At 37.2% G+C, this 22,299-nt stretch overlaps 1 pseudogene; it reads right to left on the reverse strand.

Annotated features, from left to right (window-relative positions):
• Positions 1-1,401: 1,401 nt before the first annotated feature.
• The window catches only part of LOC130867665 (40S ribosomal protein SA-like), a 65,558-nt pseudogene continuing 44,660 nt past the window's right edge, over positions 1,402-22,299 (reverse strand).

The following is a 22,299-nucleotide window of genomic DNA, read 5'->3' on the forward strand; positions in this document are numbered from 1 at the left end:
AAGACTGAGGAAATGTTAGGAACTTTGGGCTGGAAAAGCCCTTGAGTGCTCAAAGTTTAATGGAAAGTTCTGCAGGAGCCAGAAAATGTGTTTGCTGAGATACATGCAGGCAATGGAGCTCTGGCTTCTGATGTTTCAGAGGAAAATTTGAGAGTGTCTTAATAATTCTATCCATAAAATTCCTATGGTACATTTGAACTTAAACACGGTGGGTTATGGTCATCTGGTGCTGGGGAATTAGCTATGATTATCAAGAGACCAGCATCACTGGGGTGAAGTCTTTTGAGTAGTATTTCCTCACGATCAGAAAGTAACAGCCCCAGAGGGGACCAAAGTTTCAACTCACGCTCGAAGATAAAAATTAGTAGTGTGTAATGGTCTCCCAGGTGGTACTGTTCTGCAGTATGAAAGCTGTGGCACTGAAGTGATCATGTGCAGAAACAGAGGCTTGGCACCATGTGACAGGGTCAGGGTCTCCGAAGAGAGGTCCGAAGAGGCCATTGTTGTAGGTTTAGCCTTGGGAGTAACGAACACCTCAGAATACTGGAGGTGCCAGGATCATAGAAATCCCACCAGCAATAGTAGAAGGTATGGAATGAAGTTTACACAAACCCACTAGAAAAGCTATGTGTGCTGTGATGGCAGAGCCAGAGAAGTGGTGCTGGCCAAGAAGTTTGGAGCACAAAAGGTTGTAAACCTTAGTCAGTGGATACTGAGTTGGGAACCTTAATTGAGAGGATTCCTCCACTAAACTGGCCTGCAAATGAATTAGCAGGCATTTTATTGTTGAGTGATTGATGGAGGAGTGCTCATTCAACTGTGAGCAGAACTATTCCTAGGCAGGTTGTCTTGGCTTGTATAAGAAGTTAGCTGAATGAACCACGTGGAAAAGGTATCACTTGGATTGGCTCTGATGTTGCAATAGATTCTTATAATTATCAGTCCTTAATCTTTACCTTGTGGTTATGGATCACAATGTGAGTTCTCAGCCCACCCTTTGCCTTGCCATCATGGACTCTAAACCCTGTGAAATCGTAAGCCAAATTAAACATGTTCTTTCATAAGTTCACTTGGTCATGGTGTTTTACCACAGGAAAGTGACAGCTAGCATCAGTGTAGAGATGTTTCATGTATTTCTTATCATCTAATGGAACAATTGCACTGTTTTCCTAATAGTTTGGTTCAGATTTGTCTAAAGTTATATTTTTCAGCATGGAATCAAATGTTTCTCATTAACCTCTTACCATGCCCGGATTCTCTACAAAGCAAGGTTGACACTTAGGGATAAAATATGTGAAACTGTTCTTTTATCCAAATATTAAGAAGGCAGATCAGGTCCTTTTTTTTAAAAAAAAAATCAAGTTATGTAAACACAAGCATCTTGTCTTGTGTATTTTTCCATCACTTTCCAGGCAAGCTTCTAAGAGATGCCAACGTGCTGTGAACTTCATGTTGAGAGGGGTCCTTCGCACTCTGCTGTGCCCTCTCCTGCGGAATTGACATTGCTTGGTGCTCATCACTGTCACTGTCACAGCGTGAGCCACTCATTTTCGGCAAAACCTCTTTTATATGGATGTCTGCTTCTTCAGTCAGTTCTACACGTTCGGAATTCTGATCTTTTATTTCAGGGGAAAATCCACTTGGTTCTGTTGCTTCTTGAAGATTGGTTATTTTATTTCTTCCACTGGGCTCTATAATTGGGAGCCATTGAAGAATCCAATGTAAATAATTGTATTTTATAGCAAATAAAGTTATGGTGGCTTGGCTGGGAAATGTTCATTATTTTAACATCTTGGGGTTAAATACTTATTAGCATTTATTTATGTGTGTGCATTTGCATAATTACTTTTCTTATGAGTATTATTTGTTCTATTCTTTATAAACAATTCCAGTTTTGTAGTATTATCTCACATACAGAATAAGAAACCCATGAAAATTATATAATCATCTATATACAGATACACTGAAAATATTCTTTTTAATTTATCTATATTAAAGATTAAAATCTTTTTGCCAACAAACAAGAAGATTCAGAAATATTTGAATATACTGACTGGATCTTTTAATCAGGATGAGCTTTAATCATTCAGAAGTCTTAGAGCTCAGAAACATCAAGTACCTTGGAATTAAGTAGCAATGTGTGAACTTAGGAAAATATTTTGACCTTTTTGAGTTTTTACTATATCTATAAAATATTGAGTATTTAAAGTTTAAAAATAACTGTTTTCTTTTTAAAGCATCAATTATCATGTAGACTGAATCAAAGCATTTCAAAAAAAAAAAAAACAAAAACAAAAACAAACCCTAGGTATATTTTTGTAACTTTTTATTCACACCTAAAGTAGAACTTTTTGTTCATTCCTCACGGAGGATGTAATATTGATGTATTTGGAAGATGATGTGTTTGGAAGGGAGATACGGGAGGGTGCTGGCAAGAGTAATTAGAAGGCATTGTATACATGTATGAGATAGTCAACGAGCAAACAGTTAATGAAAAAATTCTACTAAGAAGCTTACAAGATGAGAGTTGTTTCTTTCCCCCAGCCAAGATGCCATGAGAAGAGTTCGATGACAGGCATGTTCAGTTTGATGGAACTACCTATGCTGAAACCTAAGTTGCAGTTGCCAGAGGCAACAGACAAACAATAGATGTGGAAGCCAGCCATGAAGTTTAGTTTGTTGATGGCCACCCTATAGCTGTGTAAGGAAGGTGGAGCAGTGTCTGGGGTTTAGAGCCATCTACATTCTTAATGTTGACGCTCATATTTAACCAATGCCAGGAAGATTGCTCACCAGCAGTAGACTGAGTAGTAATGTTACTGTCATATTACTAAAAGAGTTTTAGTATGGTAGATAGGAGGCTGGATGACTGGAAAGCATTAGACCAAAGTTCTGGCCAGCTCCACCATGCAAAAGAAATAATTAATAATAATAATAATAATAATATAATATTCCCATGAAGTATTAAGAACATACTCTGAAGCAGAGTTGCCCATATCATCATCTTTGGGTTGTTGACCCCTAACTCAAGTAAGTGCCTGACATACACCAAATGTCCAAGAAAAAGCTTATTAAAGGAAATAACAACTTATAGATTTTAAGAAAATGGTGAAATTTATTATTAGTGAAGAATTTTATATTCATTATAATGAGTGCATTGCAATTAAGTATTATTTTTGAAGTTAGGTTCAAAGTTATTATATGATACATATTAATTAAATAAGTGAAGAAGACTATTTTATGCATGATTTTTCTCAAAATTAGCTTACTTTGATAAGTATATGAACAAGCACCTTAATGAAACACAGTGAAAATGATGGGATATATTAATTAATAATGATCAAGGAAAATACACTGCTGACTTAGGTATATAGGTATAAGTTAATAAAGGGTTTTAAAATTATTTTTCTCATTCTATTACTTTTAGGCAAACTTCTTATTCTTTTTCTTTATTTATTTTGTAGAGAGAGAGAAATACGCTTTAGTAGCATAACTTTCATAAACAGTACTTATAAATTTATGCTAAATGTGCCAAAGTTTCTGCAGTTACATGTTTCTGTATTGGCATTTAAGATATAAAGTTTATTTCAACTGTTAACTTTGGCAGATGTTACTCATGGAGCTCCCAGTTATGAGCAAGCCTAGCAAACAACTCTTTCCGTTCTGGAAAAGTTTGCATAGTGATTCTGATTGCGTGAGCCAGCAGAGAAGACATTTCCTAGTCAGTATAGACCTGATTGCTCAGTTTTCTTTGACCAAATTGTGTGGTGTCTTAAGCAATGTGGTCTTACCATCAGGTTTTTATGGGGAGTGGAGTAGGGGGAGTAAACCAAAAGCAGCGATAATGGCCTATAATATTTGGTACTGATTTTTGCCATCAACTCAAAGAAAATATATCCTACATCTGGTATTGGGCATTTTATCTGTTATCTTCTAGTGGGACCATTCATGTATAGAATAACTCCAATTTGACACTCATAAACACACACATGAGAGAGAGAGAGAGAGAGAGAGAGAGAGAGAGAGAGAGAGAGAGAGAATATAAAATGATTAAGCTTACTGATGCTTTTTCAAGCATTCTTAGTGTCCCTCTGTCACCAAGACAAGCCCATAGACAATAGTGGCATGAATGTTATGGAGGTAACAGACAACTTTCTGTTTGGATTTAATGCCCGCTCCACTACTGCAGCTGTAAGTCTCAGCAAGAACCCATGGTAACAGAGCTCATAGATACAAGGCTAACCCTGTGACTATTATTTTGTTAGATGGACATAGTATCAAACTGCATTCTACATACTTGCTTCTACACAGTAAGATTAATGCATTTCTCAGATGTTAGCAGAGATTTTTTTTCTTTTTTGAACAGTGTATGGCAGGAATGCAGAAAAATCGCAACTCAGTGAAGTGCAGAGCATCTCTGGGATGCTCAATCTTAAATGGAATATGTCTATCACACATTTTCCCTTCAAGGCTTATGGAACAATGGAAATACCGTAAAAGCCTGTGGTCCTGGGAAGATGGACATGTCAGGATTGCTGACCTCGTGAGATAGACAGCTGCAGTTGTCTGCCTAAGACCTGTACAAGGTCAAGCCAACGAACATTTCAGCATGCAGGAGAGATGAACTTGCATATTTCCGTGCCTAGCTGAAATATTGTCAGTTGATGGCTGATAGGGAATGGAGAGTCAGTTTTCTTTAGGGTTGTGGTTTTCGACAGATTGATCATGAGCCAGTGGGTAGTGCCGCACTCATGCGCAGTGCAATTCAACTCAATAGCTTAAAAGAAATGATCCTATCCTATAGCCATACTGATGAATATCTTGCATATCACCATAGAACCTTCATCTAGCGATGGGTGGAGATAGAGACAGAGGCCCACACTGGAACACCGGACTGAGCTCCCAAGGTCCTAACGAGGAGCAGAAGGAGGGAGAACATGAGCAAGGAAGGCAGGACCACGAGGGGTGCACCCACCCACTGAGACAGTGGGTCTGATCTATTGGGAGCTCACCAAGGCCAGCTAGACTGTGACTGAAAAATCATGGGATAAAACCGGACTCTCTGAACATGGTGGACAATGAGAGCTGATGAGAGGCCAAGGACAATGGCACGGGGTTTTGATCCTACTTCATGTTCTGGCTTTGTGGGAGCCTAGACAGTTTGGATGCTCACCTTCCTAGACCTGGATGGAGTGGGGAGGACCTTGGACTTTCCACAGGGCAGAAAACCCTGACTGCTCTTGGGGCTGGAGAGGGAGGAGAAGAGGAGGGGGGGAGGGGGAGAGAGGTAGGAGGAGGGGGAGGGAAATGGGAGGCGGGGAGGAGGCAGAAATTTTTTTTTCAATTAAAAAAAAAGCAAAAAAAAAGAGTGTGAATTTGAGAGGGTAGGAGAGCAGATTAGGGAGGATTTAGGGTGAAAAGAGCAGATAAATTTGATAAAATACATTGTATGAATATATGAAATTCTGGAATTATTATTTAAACCTCCTTAGTGATCAGGGAAATGCAAATCAAAACAACTTTGAGATACCATCTTACACCTGTCAGAATGGCTAAAATCAAAAACACCAATGATAGCCTTTGCTGGAGAGGATGTGAAGTAAGGGGTACACTCATCCATTGCTGGTGGGAATGCAAACTTGTGCAACCACTATGGAAAGCAGTGTGGTGGTTTCTCAGGAAATTTGGGATCAACTTACCCCAGGACCCAGCAATACCACTCTTGGGAATATACCCAAGAGATGCCCTATCATACTACAGAAGTATTTGTTCAACTATGTTCATAGCAGCATTATTTGTAATAGCCAGAATCTGGAAACAACCTAGATGCCCTTCCACGGAAGAATGGATGAAGAAAGTGTGGAATATATAAATATTAGAGTACTACTCAACAGTAAAAAACAATGACTTCTTGAATTTTGCATGCAAATAGATGGAAATAGAAAACACTATCCTGAGTGAGGTAACCCAGACCCAAAAAGATGAACATGGGATGTACTCACTCATAATTGGATTTTAGCCATAAATATAGGACATTGAGTCTATAATTCACGATCCTAGAGAAGCTAAATAAGAAGGTGAATCCAAAGAAAAACATACAGTTATCCTCCTGGATATTGGAAGTAGACAAGATTGCTGGGCAAAAATTGGGACCTGGGGGGTGGGGTGGGATGGGGGAAAGGGGAAATGGGGAGAGACAAGTGAGAAGGAGAGGATAGGGAGAGCTTGGGGGAATGGGATGGTTGGGATAATAGAAGGATGGATATGGGAGCAGGGAAGTATATATCTTAATTAAGGGAGCCATTTTAGGGTTGCCAAGAGCCTTGACTCTAGAAGGGTTCCCAAGGGTCCAGAGAGATGTATCCAACTAGGTCCTTGGGCAGCTGAGGAGAGAGAGCCTGAAATGGCCTGATCCTATAGCCATACTAACGTATATCTTGCATATCACCATAGAACTTTCATCTGGCGATGGATGGAGATAGAGACAGAGGCCCACATTGGAGCAATGGACTGAGCTCCCAAGGTCCAAATGAGGAACAGAAGGAGGGAGAACATGAGCAAGGAAGTCAAGACCGTAAGGGGGGCACCCACCCACTGAGACGGTGGAGCTCACTATTGGGAGCTCATCAAGGCCAGCTGGACTGGGACTGAAAATGCATGGGATAAAACCGGACTCTCTGAATATGGTGGGCAATGAAGGCTGCTGAGAAGCCAAGGACAATGGCACTGACTTTTGACCCTACTGCATGTACTGGCTTTGTGGGAGCCTAGGCGGTTTGGATGTTCACCTTCCTAGACTTGGATAGAGGCAGGGAGGACCTTGGACTGCCCACAGGGCAGGGAACCCTGACTGCTCTTTGGACTGGAGAGGGAGGGGGAGGGGAGTGGAGCGTGAGGAGTGGGGGGAAAGGGAGGGAAAATGGGAGGTGGAGAGGAGGAGGAAATTTTTAATTAAGAAAATTTAATAAAAAAGTATTATTTAAAGAAACTCTGGCACCTGAATATAATGCTGTGGTAGTTTGAGTGCAAATTTCCCCTATAAGCTCACAGGAAGTGGCAAGATTAGGAAGTGTAACTTTGTTAGAGTAGGTGTGGCCCTTGTTGGATCAAGTATGTCACTGTGGGGGTGGGCTTTGAGGTCTCCTTTGCTCAAGCTTCATTCTTGTGACATTCAGTTCACTTTCTGTCATCTGAGGACCAAGATGTAATTTCTTCTCCACTCCCAACTCGTTTTCAAGCACCATGCCTGCTTGCATGACTCCATGTCCTATGAGGATAATAATGAACTAAACCTCTGAAACTGCAAGCCACCCAATTAAATATTTTAAGAGTTGCTGTGGACGTGTTGTCTCTTCACAGCAATAGAAACCCCCACTGAGATAAATATTTACACATATAAAATGAGATATAGCACTTAAAATATTATTTATGATAAATTACTTTCTAATATAGTGTGGATAATATTGAGAGACAAATCCTATGGAGGGGAATGTGGTTTACATGTTGCTGGATTCAATTTTGTCTTTGATTTTTATCTTCACTTTCTTTTCCCTCTTCTAATTGGGTTTATTTATTTTGTCTGATATCTTTCCTTGCTTTCTGAAGTAGCTCTGTTGCATGCCATTAGAGATTTTTTGAATGGTTTGTTACGTGTGCTTTGAGGAAAAGGATAGCAGTTATGTGCTGACATCGGATCCAGGTGTAATTATGATTATCACAGTACATTTCTCCTTAGACTGCAGAGCTTCATTGAGTGGCTTTGCTCGTTAAAAGGCTTGTCTGTACCTTACAGGGATATAGAAACTTGGAGAAGATTGTGTAGATGTCCTTTTTAAAAAATGTCAAATATGATTTGAGCATGCAAGGCCCACGGAACAGAAATTGTGCGCTTTTGTTCTTCATTATAGTATTTGTAGTGTGGTTACTTTCATCTCTTTAGAACATAATTAGGATACCATCAAAATCAAATGACTAATAAATATTCTTAATAACATCATGCCATATGACATTATGCTATACCAGGCAAAGGAGAAACATAAGACAGCACTCTGTGAATCCATGATACTTATAAAACAAGATGTTTTATAGTCCACTTGGCCTTGTTTAAATAATTTTCATTTAATGAATTTTTTCATATATCCCGTTCACTTTTCCCTCTCTGTCTTCAGTTCTGCTATCTGAAAGCTAGTTTTTAAGCCCCTGTCTAGTTGAGACTTTTCTAATCTATAAATCTGAGTCTCCAATTCATTCTCTCCATCCTGACATTTTAATGTCTTAATTTTGATGAACAGAGAGATTTGACATTTCCCATTAGTTACTAGGTTGTTTTGCTCTCTTGAAAGTGAAGGTTGTCCTGACCTGTGCAGAGCGACTATGCCCAAGCTTGTTCAACAAGATGTTCAGTGTGTACCCAATGGAAGCCAATTTCTACCTTTGTGCTCCATCCTGTGAATGGAATGAGACAAAGGGTTCGCACAATCAAAGAATATACAGTGTTGTCCTGTGGCCTGTCCTTTAAAGACAACAGTGTGCTATCTGGTTAGCAGGCATTTCCCCTTAAGTTTTGAAGGACAGTCACAATCACTAATTGCCTGTGCCATATCAATTTTTATTGCAATAAAATACATAGGATATTTGCTATTTCAACCATTTTGACTAAACTGTCTGGTGGAATTATTTATACTCTCAATGTTCTACAAACAGCAACTCTATCAAAAATTTTAATAATCCCAAGACAATATTTATTTTTCAGTATCTACCACTTCCATCTCTCAGTAACCGGGAATCTTAGATTTGCTCTCTGTCTTTGCACATTTTCCACATCTTGATATTTCACATAAATTAGACCGCAGTGCTTTCCCTTTTACAAGGTCATCATTGGCATAAGTTTTCAAGGATCATGCACGTGGTTCACATGTCATACTTTATCTTTTTATGTGTTTCTTTGCATGCAGCTAGCACATCAGTTGGTGTATCTACCAATCTGTTGACATTTACCTAGGCTGTTTCCAATCTCTAATGTTGTAAGGCTTTAAGCTTTGTAATTATAGATATACTTGGAGTCTTGATTTTACATCTGCACTTAGTGGGAAATGTTGAGACATAGCACTTCATGTTCAATACCTTAATTCCTTTCACAATTAAGTCTGAATCTATAATGAATGAATGAATGAATCTATAATTGGCATTTACTAAAATTGTCATTTCACAATATTAATTCTACCAACTTATGATCATGGAATTTACATGTTTCCATTTGCTAGTCTTTCATGTTACCTTTCCTTAGATGTTTTAAATTTTCCTTTTTATAAAGACATTATAAAGTAGATTTTGATCATGTATTCTCTCTTCCCCAGTGCAATAACTCATTGTCAATGTCCTTCACTATCTTGAATAGATTTATACCTAGATGTTTTATTTTCTTTTAGGCTATTTTGAGTGAGAGTATTTCCATGACATCTTTCTCAGGTTTTTTTGTTAGTTTATAGAAAAACTATTAATTTGCCCAAGTTGATTCTGTGTCCTGCTACATTACTGAATTTGTTTATTATTTCTAAAAGTATTCTGGTCTTTTTTGTTATTTCTTATAGATACTATGACATCTGTAAAAAGGGATAGTTTGACTTATTCATTTTATTTGTACACCTTTAATTTCCTTCTCTTGCCTTGTTACTCCAGTTAATGCTTCCAGCTATTTGTTAAAAGGAATGGGAACAGTGGACACCCAGTTTTATTAGGTATTTCATCAGCATTGCTCCAACCATTTCTCCATTAAAAATATGTTGGCTGCAGATTTGGTATATATGAACTTTATTATGTTGAGGTATATTGTTCTAGGTCTATGTTCACTAGAATTTTTATCATAAAGAAATTTGGATTTTATTGAAAGCTTGTTCTGTATCTTTTGAGATGATCATATGGTTTTTGTCTTTAATTCCATTTATATGGCTATCTTTGAAACACTCCCCTAAGTTCTAAGTTTACTTTCTTTTTCTGATAATTGTTGAAGGAGCTGCGGGCTGTGTTCCTGCCACCCAGCTCCTGGCCGCCTGGCTAGCCTATTCCCCCGGAATAATAACACACAAATTGTATTCTTTTAAACACTGCTTCGCCCATTATATCTAGCCTCTTCTTGGCTAATTCTCACGTATTAATTTAGCCCATTTCTAATAATCTGTGTAGCACCCCAAGGTGCGCTTACCAGGAAGATTCTAGCCTACGTCCATCCTGGGTTGGAGCTTCATCGCGTCTGCCCTGGAGAAGAGTGGCATCGCGTCTGGCTCTGAGAGGAGCTGCCCTGCATCTGAGCTCACTTCCTCTTCCTCCCAGCATTCTGTTCTATTTACTCCACCCACCTATGTTCTAACCTATGAGGCCAAGCAGTTTTTTTATTAATTAACCAATGACCTTCCTCCATCAGATAATAGTTATCTTAGCATGGATACTGTTTTTTTGTTGTTTTTTTGTTTTTTTTTATGAAGATGCAGCTTAAGTTTTTCAGTGTGTTTGCTTACAATAGATAATTAACTGATAGGCCACACCAGTACCATAATGAATATTTATTTGAGCTGAATTTCTTCTAGACTCATGGCAGCAAAAAGGTGAGTTTAAAGAATGTTTTCACACAACAGACTCATGCTTTATCATTTTCTTCCCAAAGGTTCAAACAGAAATATAAGATATTGTTTTGTTTACTAATGTCATGACATTAATCATCAGAGCAATGACTTAATCTTCTTGCAAATTAACTATGTATATACTTTTTAAACTTTCAAATTTTTAAGAACACAATGTGTTTATGAAAATCAAATTGAGGCAAAACTATTAAAGTTTTCCACACAGGAAATTTTCCACAGAGGCTGAAATTCACATAAAATGTTTTATATAACTAAATTCAAAGACTGCTTTCTTTGATCAGAATATTAGATTCAGAAAACAGATAGGCTGTTTACTATATTCTTAGGAGAAAAAAAAAGGTCAGGAACATCAATAAATTAAATTCAGTGAAGACATTTGTGGTAGTAATGATGGAATGTCAAGATCCTTAAATTGTCTTGTCCTAGAGACTTCTAATTCTCTTTAATTTGCAAAGGAAGCTGCAAGAACTATTGGCAAGCTGAAGCAAAGCAATGAACAGCCTTGCTCGACCTAAGCTAATGCAAAATAATTTCAAAACGTGAGTGCTTTCAGAACAAAATAGAAGAATTTGGGTTTTTTTTAAATAACAAAATCCAGCTTTCTCCTTATTGTTTACATCAAGTGAGTCCAGTTCATATCATAGTCATTCTATCATTTTTAAGGCTATGAGTCTAGGTTGGGCACCTGAAGATTTAATAAAAATAATAAAAAGCAATTAAAAATATTTACTGAGATTTAATTTAGTATTTCTAGTATTGCTGTTTAGTTTTGACGGTGACATGGAAGAAAAGATGCATAAACGGTGCCTTATATTCATTGTCTGGGTGGATAATGTAGTAAAAAGAAGAACGGGTCAATGCTGCTCCAAGTTGACGTTGGAATCTGAGGTCAGAGGCAAAGCTCATGTGGTATGGCAGCCAGCACAAAAACCAGCCATCCTTTCACTTGTCTTCATAGTCAATACTGATTTTTGTGGTTTCATTGATCTGGCCACAATCTACACTGAGACTTTGCTTAGAAAGAGGAGATGCTTCATCTCCGTCTTTTTCTCCAGCGTGTGCTGACTGCTGTGCAAAAAGGAAATTCTCAGTAAAAGCCTGTGAGAGACGTAATGAAGGACAGCCCCATTACTCACCACAGTTCCTTGGAGAAAGCATGGTCTAAGAGCATTTTATTGTGCTTTTGGAAGGCTTGTCCATACTGATCTCTTAAAAAAAAAAAAAAAAAAACTGAAATGGTTTGTGAAATAGTATAATTATTTTTTTTACACATTCCTGCTACACGCTTTGTGGACACACAACAAATACTAAATTAAATACAAAAACATCATGTATTAATAAGTTAATCTTAATTTGCTGATTTTTGTCCCCTTTCGCTGTGTAGAGCAGAGGCTGTGAGATGAATTTCTGGGTCTGAAAATGGCATAGAGTTGGAGAGCTTTGGGATGTGAAGGCTTTGAACTAAGTTTTGGATGTGATTTTCTGAAGTAATACTATTTCAATATTCTCTATGAACACTGTGTCTAGAGTTCCTAATTGTTTAGAATGGTTCTAAGAAGGTGTGTATGTCATTGCATGTGTGTGTGTGTATGTATGTATGTAGGTCTGAATGAAGGTTCTGTAATGTGGGTGTTATTGTTTGGAGGTTAATGTTCAACATCAACATCAGAGGTCTATACTTCTGTGGCTCTATACCTTGTTTTCTGTGATAGTGATGTTCAATGAACCAGGTCAATAGATTTTGTGGCCACCTGTTGCTACCTGCCCATCCTTCCTCATTATTGACTTAGTGGCTGCCTCAATTATTAGGTCAACTGTCTTGGTTGATGTGGGAAGTCCTTATGTACGTGTGTTGCTTTTATTGGTTAATGAATAAAGAAGCTGCTTTATCCTATGATAGGGCAGAGTAGAGTTAAGTGGGGGAGGGGCGAGGAACTAAACTGAATGCAGGGAGAAAGAAAGCTGGGTCAGTGAGAAGCCATGTAGCCGTAGGAAAAAACAGACATGCCCTGGAAATTTGCAAGCAAACCACGAGCCTCTTGATAAAATATAAAATAGAAATAGGTTAATTTAAGATATAAGAGTTAGCTAGCAATATGCTTAAGTGATTGGCCAAGCAGTGTTGCAAATAATAGAGTTTCTGTGTAATTTCAGGTCTGAGTGATCAGGAATGAACAAGCAGCTTCTGCCCACATGGTCATAAGCTTATAGTTACTAGGAAAAAATTAAAAACATAAATTTAGTCTTTTAGTATATATTATTGTGAGTTTTGGTAAACACAGAGGTGTATTATAGTTTTGGTGTGCATGGAACTACACTAACAAAGATAAAGAACAAGTATATCATCGCTATCTCACAGATTTCATTATATTCACCTTCTGTCTCTCTTTCTCTCTTTATATATACATAAGTATATATGTACACATACATATATACACACACATGTATATGTATACACACACATACGTAGTTCAAGACAGTTGCTAATTCACTTTGCCCAGAATTTTGTATTGATTGTACTTAGGAATCATATAGTGAGAGGTTTTTCAAGTTGATGGATGTCACTGAGCATAGTATTTTTGGCAAATATTTGTGTTGCTACATGTTTCATTGTGTATTTTTCCAAGTGTTTGGTGATTAAGAATGAAGCTGCAATGAACATTTACATGAAGGTTTGTATGAACATATGCTTTTGCTTGTTTGTTTAAGCTTGTTTTTCTCTTGTATAAATTTCTAAGCATGAAAATTCTGGATTGCATACTAAGAGTATGTTTAATTCAAAAAAGAAACTGTCAAGTTTTTTTCCAAAATGAGTGTACCATATTTCTTTTCAACTGTTAAAGGGAGGGGTTTTGTGCATAATGTTGGTTGTTCATGGTAGTTTCTGTCCTTGGCTGTATTTCTGTTAGAGCAGCAAGCATACAGTTTACAGTGGGATTTATTTTTGTTTCAATATGAAGATTGCCGATAGTGACGGCTTCTGAGAGCTCTTCTGTGTGCTTATATGATGGTCCAATTAATCTAATAGTTTCTTTACTGATTTAAATTTGGATTCTTTTCTTACCAATGTTAGATTCTATATAAAATTTTAGATCATATGTTTCTCAAATTTGTTACTACAATCTGTGGCTTATTTTTTTCTGAAATCGAAAGTTTCATTTCAAAGCAGAAATTACTAGTTTTGATAATGCTCAGAATTTTAGGGTTTTTTTTGACTATTTAGGAATCGTGCTTTATTTCTTGTCTAAATCAATCAAGCAAAGATTTTCTTGTAGCTTTTCTTTTAAAAAATATTGCCTAAACTAGGAAGTAGCATTAAAATTAGATATATCCAGAGTTGAGATACTGATTCACCAAGACTAAATTAAAAATGTGTAGATACAGAGGACCAGCCATAGTGAAGACACAGCTAGTTCTATGTACCAGTCAAGAGAACCTCTGGTAAAACCATATAGGACCTCACATTTTTAGTATCCAAAACAATAACAAGATAAAATTCTGTTGCTTTAGTTGCCCAGTTTGTTGTGGCAGTCCAAGATGACTATTAGGAAGAAGATGAGCCTCTCACTTTGTTCAACATTTTCAAAGCTATTTTATCTCTTTTAATCGCTTGTTTTCTTATTCCTACAGAGTCAGCATGAGATTGCTTAATTAACACATTGAATGTTTTGTCTCCTGAATGAGAACATTTCTCAATTGGTTTAGAGTTTTTATATCTTTCATAAGTGTCATTTTCAGTACAGGGATTATCATAGTGTCTGCTGTCAATTTGATACAAACCTAGGGTCACCAGGAAGAAGAGTACCTCAACTGAAAACTGCCTTCATCACACTGACCTATTGTCAATTGTGAAAGGCTTTTTATTAGTTGCCAATTGATTTAGGGATGAACATCTCACTGTGGACAGTGTCGTCCTGAGGTAGGAAGTCCTGGGTTTTATAATACAGCAGGCTAAGCAAGTAGTGAAGAGGAATCCAGTAAAGTAATTCTCCTGGTTTTTGCTCTAGTCCTTGTCTGCAGGCTTCTTCCTTGAGTCCTTGCCTTGGCTTCCTTGTGATGTAGTATAGCCTGTAAGATGAAATATTCTCCTCCCTTTCTGGATTGCTTGTAGCCATTGTTGTATGGAGCTGCGGGCGACGTTGGGTGCCATTCTGTTGTAGGGACCTGAGGGCTGCATTCCTGCCACCCAGCTCCCAGCCACCGGCTAGCTTTACCCGAAATAACAACACACAAACTGTATTCATATAAACACTGCTTGGCCCATTCTATTAATGTGTGTAGCACCACAATGTGGTGACTTACCTTGCCTAACCCATATTTAGTAATCTGTGTAGCACCAGTCTTACCGGGAAAGATTCAGCATGTCTGACCTGGCGGCTTGCTTCATCGTGTCTGCCTCCGAGAGCAGAAGCATGGCATCTGACCTCACTTCCTTCTACCCAGCATCCTGTTCTGTTTACTTCACCCACCTGAAGGCTGGCCTATCAAATGGGCCAAGGCAATTTCTTTATTACCCAATGACCTTCCTCCATCACATTGTGTTTTCAAAGCAATAGAAAGGTGACCAGAACAGAGGCGGTGAACATTCTCCATCACATGCACATCTAAGCATTTGGTTGTTTAAAAAGTTATTGTATCATGATGTTTCATGTGGTTTTTCTCCTTGCCCAGCTTCTTATGATGAGTATATAAGAGTCCACAAATATGGCTTGAATATTGAGAAACTTGTTGAATTGATTCATGATTTGGTTTTTTTTTTTTTTTGGTTTTTCGAGACAGGGTTTCTCTGTAGCTTTGGTGCCTGTCTTGGAACTAGCTCTTGTAGACCAGACTGGCCTCGAACTCCCAGAGATCCGCCTGCTTCTGCCTCCCGAGTGCTGGTATTAAAGGCATGCGCCACCACTGCCCGGCTTGATTCATGATTTGTGATGGTTAGTTTTAATTGCCAACTTGAAACAGTCTTGAATCATTTGGGAAGAAATCCTCCATGAGAGATTGTCAAGATCAGCTTGGCCTGTGGGCACATATGAGAGGAATTGTCTTGATTATCTTAAATTACGTGTGGAGACCCAGACTAAAATTGGACATCGTCTTTTCATAAGCTGAGCCCTGAATTGTTTAAAAGTAGAAAAGTGAAGCTTTTGCCTTGACAGCCCATTGATGATGGGGCATATCTGGAATTTCAAGACAAATAAAACCTTTTTCCCTTACAGTTGACTTTGTCAGTGGGGTTTTATCACAGCAGCAGAAGTGGTACTAGGATGTCAGCCACAGAGGTGGTTTTATTCTTGTTGTTATTATTTTCCTTCAGTTTCTTGGGATTTTCTTTGCAAACAGTTGTCTCTCTTTCCAAACAGTATGCCTTTAAGCCACTTTTCTTGACTCACAATGCTAAATGGAATGGTGAGAGAGGATACCCTACCTTTTCCTTAGTTCAGGAGATTAATCCCTACCTGTCACCAACTATGATTCTCTATTTTTTTTTTTTTTTTGTAGATAGCTGATGTCATACAGAAGACGTGCTCCTTCATAATGTCTTTGGAGATCTTTTCCCATGAGCACATATTGAGCATCCTAATAACTTCTTTTGCATGCTTTTGGTGAGGTGATTACATAGTTTATCTTCTTTACAGGGGATAGTATAGTGAGTCATATTGATTAGTTTTAAACTTCTGACTAGCTTATCATTACAGGTATTTTGGGTTTTTGTTTGTAATGCAGCATCACCCTCTTGCACACTGTGTTGAATTTGCTTTGCTGAGTTGGTTGGAGAGTTCCCATAAGTGTATGTGAGGGAAAACAGTTTGCTGCTTGCTTGTAATTTTTCCTGAATTTTGTATTAGTATAGTGTTAGCTTTATACAGTATGCTGGGGATGTTTCTCTCTTCTCTAGTTCTAGAAGTTTCTGTTTAGAATTAACATTATTTAACTTTAGATATTTGATATTATTTTCTAGAAAAGATACCAGTACTTAGGACTGTATTTTAATTTTTAAAAGAAATCCTTACTGAAGTTCTTCAGTTATGTCCTCAAATTCTTTATTAATATTAAACAAACCAAATCATCCCTTCCCACTTGAGAGTAGTTTATTTATTTTTATTTTTAAATTAATTATTTTTGCATAACTTACCAACTTCATAGAAATTTACATAGTACGCCTCTACTATTATTTCAATAATTTATAACTAAAAATTACAGTCTTCTCTTTCATCTTGATGATTGTTCCATATGGTTTGAAAAGGTCACATGCACTGTAGTTACAGGGTAGAGATGTGTGTGTGTGTGTGTGTGTGTGTGTGTGTGTGTGTGTACATGTTTAAGCCAGGGCAGGAAATCAGGTGACTTCCCTACTGGAAGGTTACATTTAAGCCTTATGTCTTCTTGGTCATAAGAAGCATCTCTTCCTGTTCTTTCCTTTATTACATTCAGGGGCTAATTTTCAGACATCAATGTAGCAATCCCATTTCACATCTGGGTATTGTTTTTGTAGCTAATCTGTGATGGGTAATTTTTAAGCATCAGTTCATTTGACTGTGGGATATTGCAGCAACTGGCAAGAGATACCTTCGGATTATGTTCTTCAGGGTACTGCTAAAGCAGTTTGACCTGATACTAACTTAATACTTTAATTGTTACTGATTGAATGAAGAAGACTGCCCTTCTATTGTGAGTAATCAGTCCCCTGAGGACTTGAATAGAAGAGAAAGACAGAAAAATGGTGAGTTCACTCATTTTTTTTACTCCAGAATTTACATTTTCTACCTTATTTCTTACCCCACACCTACAGAAATCTGGGGCAAACATTCCTTTTCAATGTCTTTTATGCTTTCCAGGTCTTTGGACTCATTGTGAGTTCTATCAATGGCTTTTCTAGCTCTGTAACTCACAGATGGCCTGTGTGAGACTTCCTTGCCTCTAATAACAAGCATGGCATTTCCTGATCTTTTAGCCTTTCATTGTTAATAGATATGTATCCGTATGTATATAGATCTGTAATTATTGTTTTTTTCCCACTGGATAGTCTTGCCTAACATAGCATATTTTCACATGTTGCTGCATTTTTGCTCAAATACTCATGTCTTTATATACAAATTGAGTTTCTTATAGATATAAAATAGTTGTTTTCTATTTTATCAGTTATTGCTAATGTGAGTAATCAGTCCCCTGAGGACTTGAATAGAAGAGAAAGACAGAAAAATGGTGAGTTCACTCATTTTTTTTACTCCAGAATTTACATTTTCTACCTTATTTCTTTACCCCACACCTACAGAAATCTGGGGCAAACATTCCTTTTCAATGTCTTTTATGCTTTCCAGGTCTTTGGACTCATTGTGAGTTCTATCAATATTTGGTAGTCACCCAATATGAACACTGAACCTGAGCTTTGTGCTCTGGGAGAAGAGGATGAGTTTTTAATCCCTGACCCATCGCTCCAGTCCCAGTTTCTTTATATCATGATGCTTTCATACACACCCACAGATATTGTTGCTGTATTTCCTGTCTATTACCATTTTATCCCGCCTTCACTCTCCCAGAACTCATTATTCTTTGCAATAAGTCTGTTCTAGTCTTTCTTTTAAAACTTTTTCCTTTTAACTTATAGAGTTTATTGGGGTTGCTCTCACAACCATGGGTGTATAGTTACTTACTAGAAAATAAACAACTAAGTGGTGGCTACACCAGTGAAGAAAATGACCTCTTACTCTAGCAACCATTAACTGCCAATAACTTCTCAGCTAGTTGTAGGACTCGTGAGTTTCTCCCATCCATAATAGAATGGGACTTTCTTGTGCAGGATTTCTGCAAGTGTGTGATCATGACTGTAATGGCCATGCCATTTCTAGAAGACAGTATTGCATGTTCTTTCTCCCATTCTCTGGCCTTTACATTCTGTGTTGTATTTTACAATGTTCCTTGAGTCTTGGGAGGTGTTTTAGATGGCAAAGTTAGGGCTGAAAACCAGGCACTCATTCTGATGACTTCAGTAAGTCATGAGTCTACATTGCCATCTCAAGCAAAAGTAGGTTCTCTGTTGAAAGCTGAGGGCAGCACTAGTCTATAGGTACAAAAATAAATATTTATACTTCAATTTGGCAGCAAGCATGTTTATTTATCAAAACAATAGTAGTATCGTAGGGTCTATAGGCTTAAAAAACATAGTTAATTTTTACTTGATTTATAGTACTAGGGTTGTATTCCCTGAGGTAGAACTCAAAAAGTCATGCCATTATTTCATCAATTGGCATACTTTGCCTAGTGGGTCTATATTGTACCATGTGGCATAAACACATATGTAAGGTCTTCATAAGATTTCTCCCAAGCAGCTTACAGTGTATTGCTACTATGCATTCTAGCGATCAGGCAGAAAACTTTCAGTGAAGCTCCATCTTATTCTAGTGGGCACCCAAGAGGATTGACAACATCCTGTACTGTTTTGGTACAGGCCTCCAAGGCCTCCATGGTCCACAACTAGTAGAGAGATACCTAGTATCTAGTGCTGGGATTTTGTTTCAAAACCTATGAATTCTTGGAGAAGCTTTATTCACCAATACAGGTAACTAAGTTCAATCATTTTTAAGATATAATTTTAGTTAGTTTTTATTAGTTTATAAAATAGAAGGTTACACTGTAGCTTTTTTATACATACTTTTTTATTCATCTTCTCAAAGAACCAAATCTTTATTTCATTGGTTCTTTGTACTTTTTTCTCTTAATTTCATTGATTCTTTGTATTATTTCTTGTTTCTATTACATTTATTTCTATTATTTCTCTTTTCATTCCTCATCCTTCTCCTCTTCTTCATTTGGCGTGCTTTGTTTTTGTTTTTTCAAGGCCTGTAGGTACATCATCAAGTTTTTGATTTGAAACTTTTAATGTTGACACTTAATGATATAAATTTTTTTCTTAGGACTACCTTGTGTACCAGACATTTTGGTAAGCTGTGTTTTCATTTGCATCCAATTCTAAGATTTTTTAAATTTCCTTCTTTATTTGTTCTTTGACTCAACTATCATTCAGTGGTGTTCTACTTATTCTTTGTGATCTTAGTAACTTTCTGCAGTTACTACTGCTATTGATATCTAGATGTATTCAGTTGTCAGCAGATATCATAGAGGATACTATTTCAATTTTTCTATGTTTGTTGAGACTTTCTCTTTGTCCTAAAATGTGGTTTATTTTTGGAAAAAATACCATTAGCTGCTAAGAAAGATGGGATGTGTATTCCATAGTGTGTGGGTGTATCCTTAGATATCTGAAGGTCCATTTGATTTATGATGTAATTTAATTTTAGAGCTTTTCTCTGGATGATCTATCTATTTGCAGTAGTGATTACTGTAGTCAGTCACTATTACTGCATCATGGTTAATCTGTATCTGAAAATATGATATTATTTCTCATAAATAAGGTGAGCCCGTATATGATATGTATACTTTAGAGTAGTGATTGGTGGAATCTTTCATTTAATGAGTATGATGTGTCCCTGCATACCTCCAATGACAAGTTTTGAAGATAATTTTGTAAGATAATAGGATATCTGTGCCTGCCTGTTTCTCAGTTCTATCTGCTTGAAATAACTTTTCCATTCTTTTACTCTATGGTGGTATCTACTGCCATTGATAAAGTATATTTCTCGGAGGCTACATAAATATGGATTATGTTTTCTAAGCAGATCTTTTATTCAGTGTCTCTGTATTAACTCTTAATTCTTGTCATTTTGTTGCATGTATGGTGTTTTCCAAGACCTCTTTGGATTAACTGTTTTGAAATTATTTAATTCTTGCTCCTTACTTGATGCTTAACCTTTTCTTTGGACCTAAATATCTCTTCTAATATCCTCTATAAAGTTGTCTTGGAGTTCATCTATTTTAATGTTTTATTATTTATTTTTTGAGATTATAACTACACTATATCCCAGTTCCATTTACTCCTTAAAACCCTATCATATACTGATTTCCTCTCTTTCAAAATCACAGCCTTTCTTTTTACTAAGTGTTGTTATAGACTTAAGTGTGTATGTATATAAATAAATATTCCTAAATATCACCTTCTCAGATTATAATGTTAACTTGTACATGTGTTTTCTGGCATGACCATTTGGTATGGGATAACCAACTTGTGTAATTTTCAATGGGGAAGACAATTTCCCAGTCTCAGCATTCCTAGACTGCCTGTAGTTCAAGCTCGAGGCTTCCTGTCTCTTGTCTCCTATAGCAAATATATTGTAATTGTTAAGCCTTATGTAGGCATTCATATTGGTAAGACTTTATGGGTACAGGTTTTGACATTTCTCATATGAACCCTGTCATCCTCTGGCTTGTACAATCTTTCTACCTTTCTGTCCACAATGTTCCCCAACCCTTAGGTGTGAGAATATTTTGTAGATGTGTCCATTGATACTAAGTTCCACAGCTCTGTATTTTGACTGGTTCTGGTTTTCTGTAATGATATCCATTTGTTGTAAAGAGATGTTTTCTTGTGCTATGAGGCTACTTTTACCAACATGTTTAAAAACAAATATTTAGAATGTAGTTATTATGCTGGTTTAGTAAACTGGTGGTTGTGGGGTTTTCTTCAAAATCATGACTTCAATAGCCCTCAGTAGTTGGCTAGGTTTCTAGTACCATTTAGGCTTTCTTCTTGTTGAGTGGCTCTTAAGTCCAATTATAAAGGTCTTGGTTACTGCCAAGATACATGTGCCAGGATTGTCCTTTTGGGGTTTTCATACTATGCTGGTCCTTATTATTGATTTATAGGTGCCATAACTGGGTAGGACCACTTATTGTTTTTTCAAACCTTTGGAAGGTTGCATGGAAAAAGGCAAAAAGGAGGTTTTAAAAAAAGTTAGGATGTCTGCAAAAAATCATGGAAAACAATCATATCTACCTAAAAAAAAAGAAAAAAAGCTTACACATAACTGTTTATAAATACACGCATATAAATGAAATTTTCTCATCTGAACTGACAATGCTTCCTCTAAGGGCCAAAGATGATCTAACAAAAACTACAGTACCAGTTAAGAGAAATCTTCTTTGGAATTGTTGCTAAGGGTCCTTCAAAAGATATCCGAAGCTGTACTAGCTATTATAATTGCACCTGGCTGCCCCTAGAGTTGAAATGTCAGTCCCTGTTGCTGAACACACTTTAGATGCAGGACCCAGAAGCTTCTGAACTGGAACTGACCTGAAAGCCTCCTTCCTGAGGTCATTGATTTCTTTCTTTTTTTTTTTTTCGAGACAGGGTTTCTCTGTAGCTTTTGAGCCTGTCCTGGAACTAGCTCTTGTAGACCAGGCTGGTCTCGAACTCACAGAGATCCGCCTGCTTCTGCCTCCCGAGTGCTGGGATTAAAGGTGTGCGCCACCATCGCCCGGCTGGTCATTGATTTCTTAAATCTATTTTCATAATTAAATCTATTTTCATAATTAAAACTTTTTTTCTCCTTTGATTTGACTGATAGTTTTCTGGATATCGTAGTCTTGGCTGGTATCTTTCACAATTTGTAAATCAGAGGTTCAACCCTTGTGGTTTTAAAAGTCTCCATTGATAAAACAGCTGTTAATCTGAAGGACTTTGTCACAATATGTGACTTGGTCTTTTTCTCTTTCTGCTTTCAATATCTTTTCTTTGTTCCGTGTTTTTGGTGTTTTGACTTTGCATGGCATC

This window comes from Chionomys nivalis, chromosome 2, assembly GCF_950005125.1.
Source record: "Chionomys nivalis chromosome 2, mChiNiv1.1, whole genome shotgun sequence".
Lineage (NCBI taxonomy): Eukaryota > Metazoa > Chordata > Mammalia > Rodentia > Cricetidae > Chionomys > Chionomys nivalis.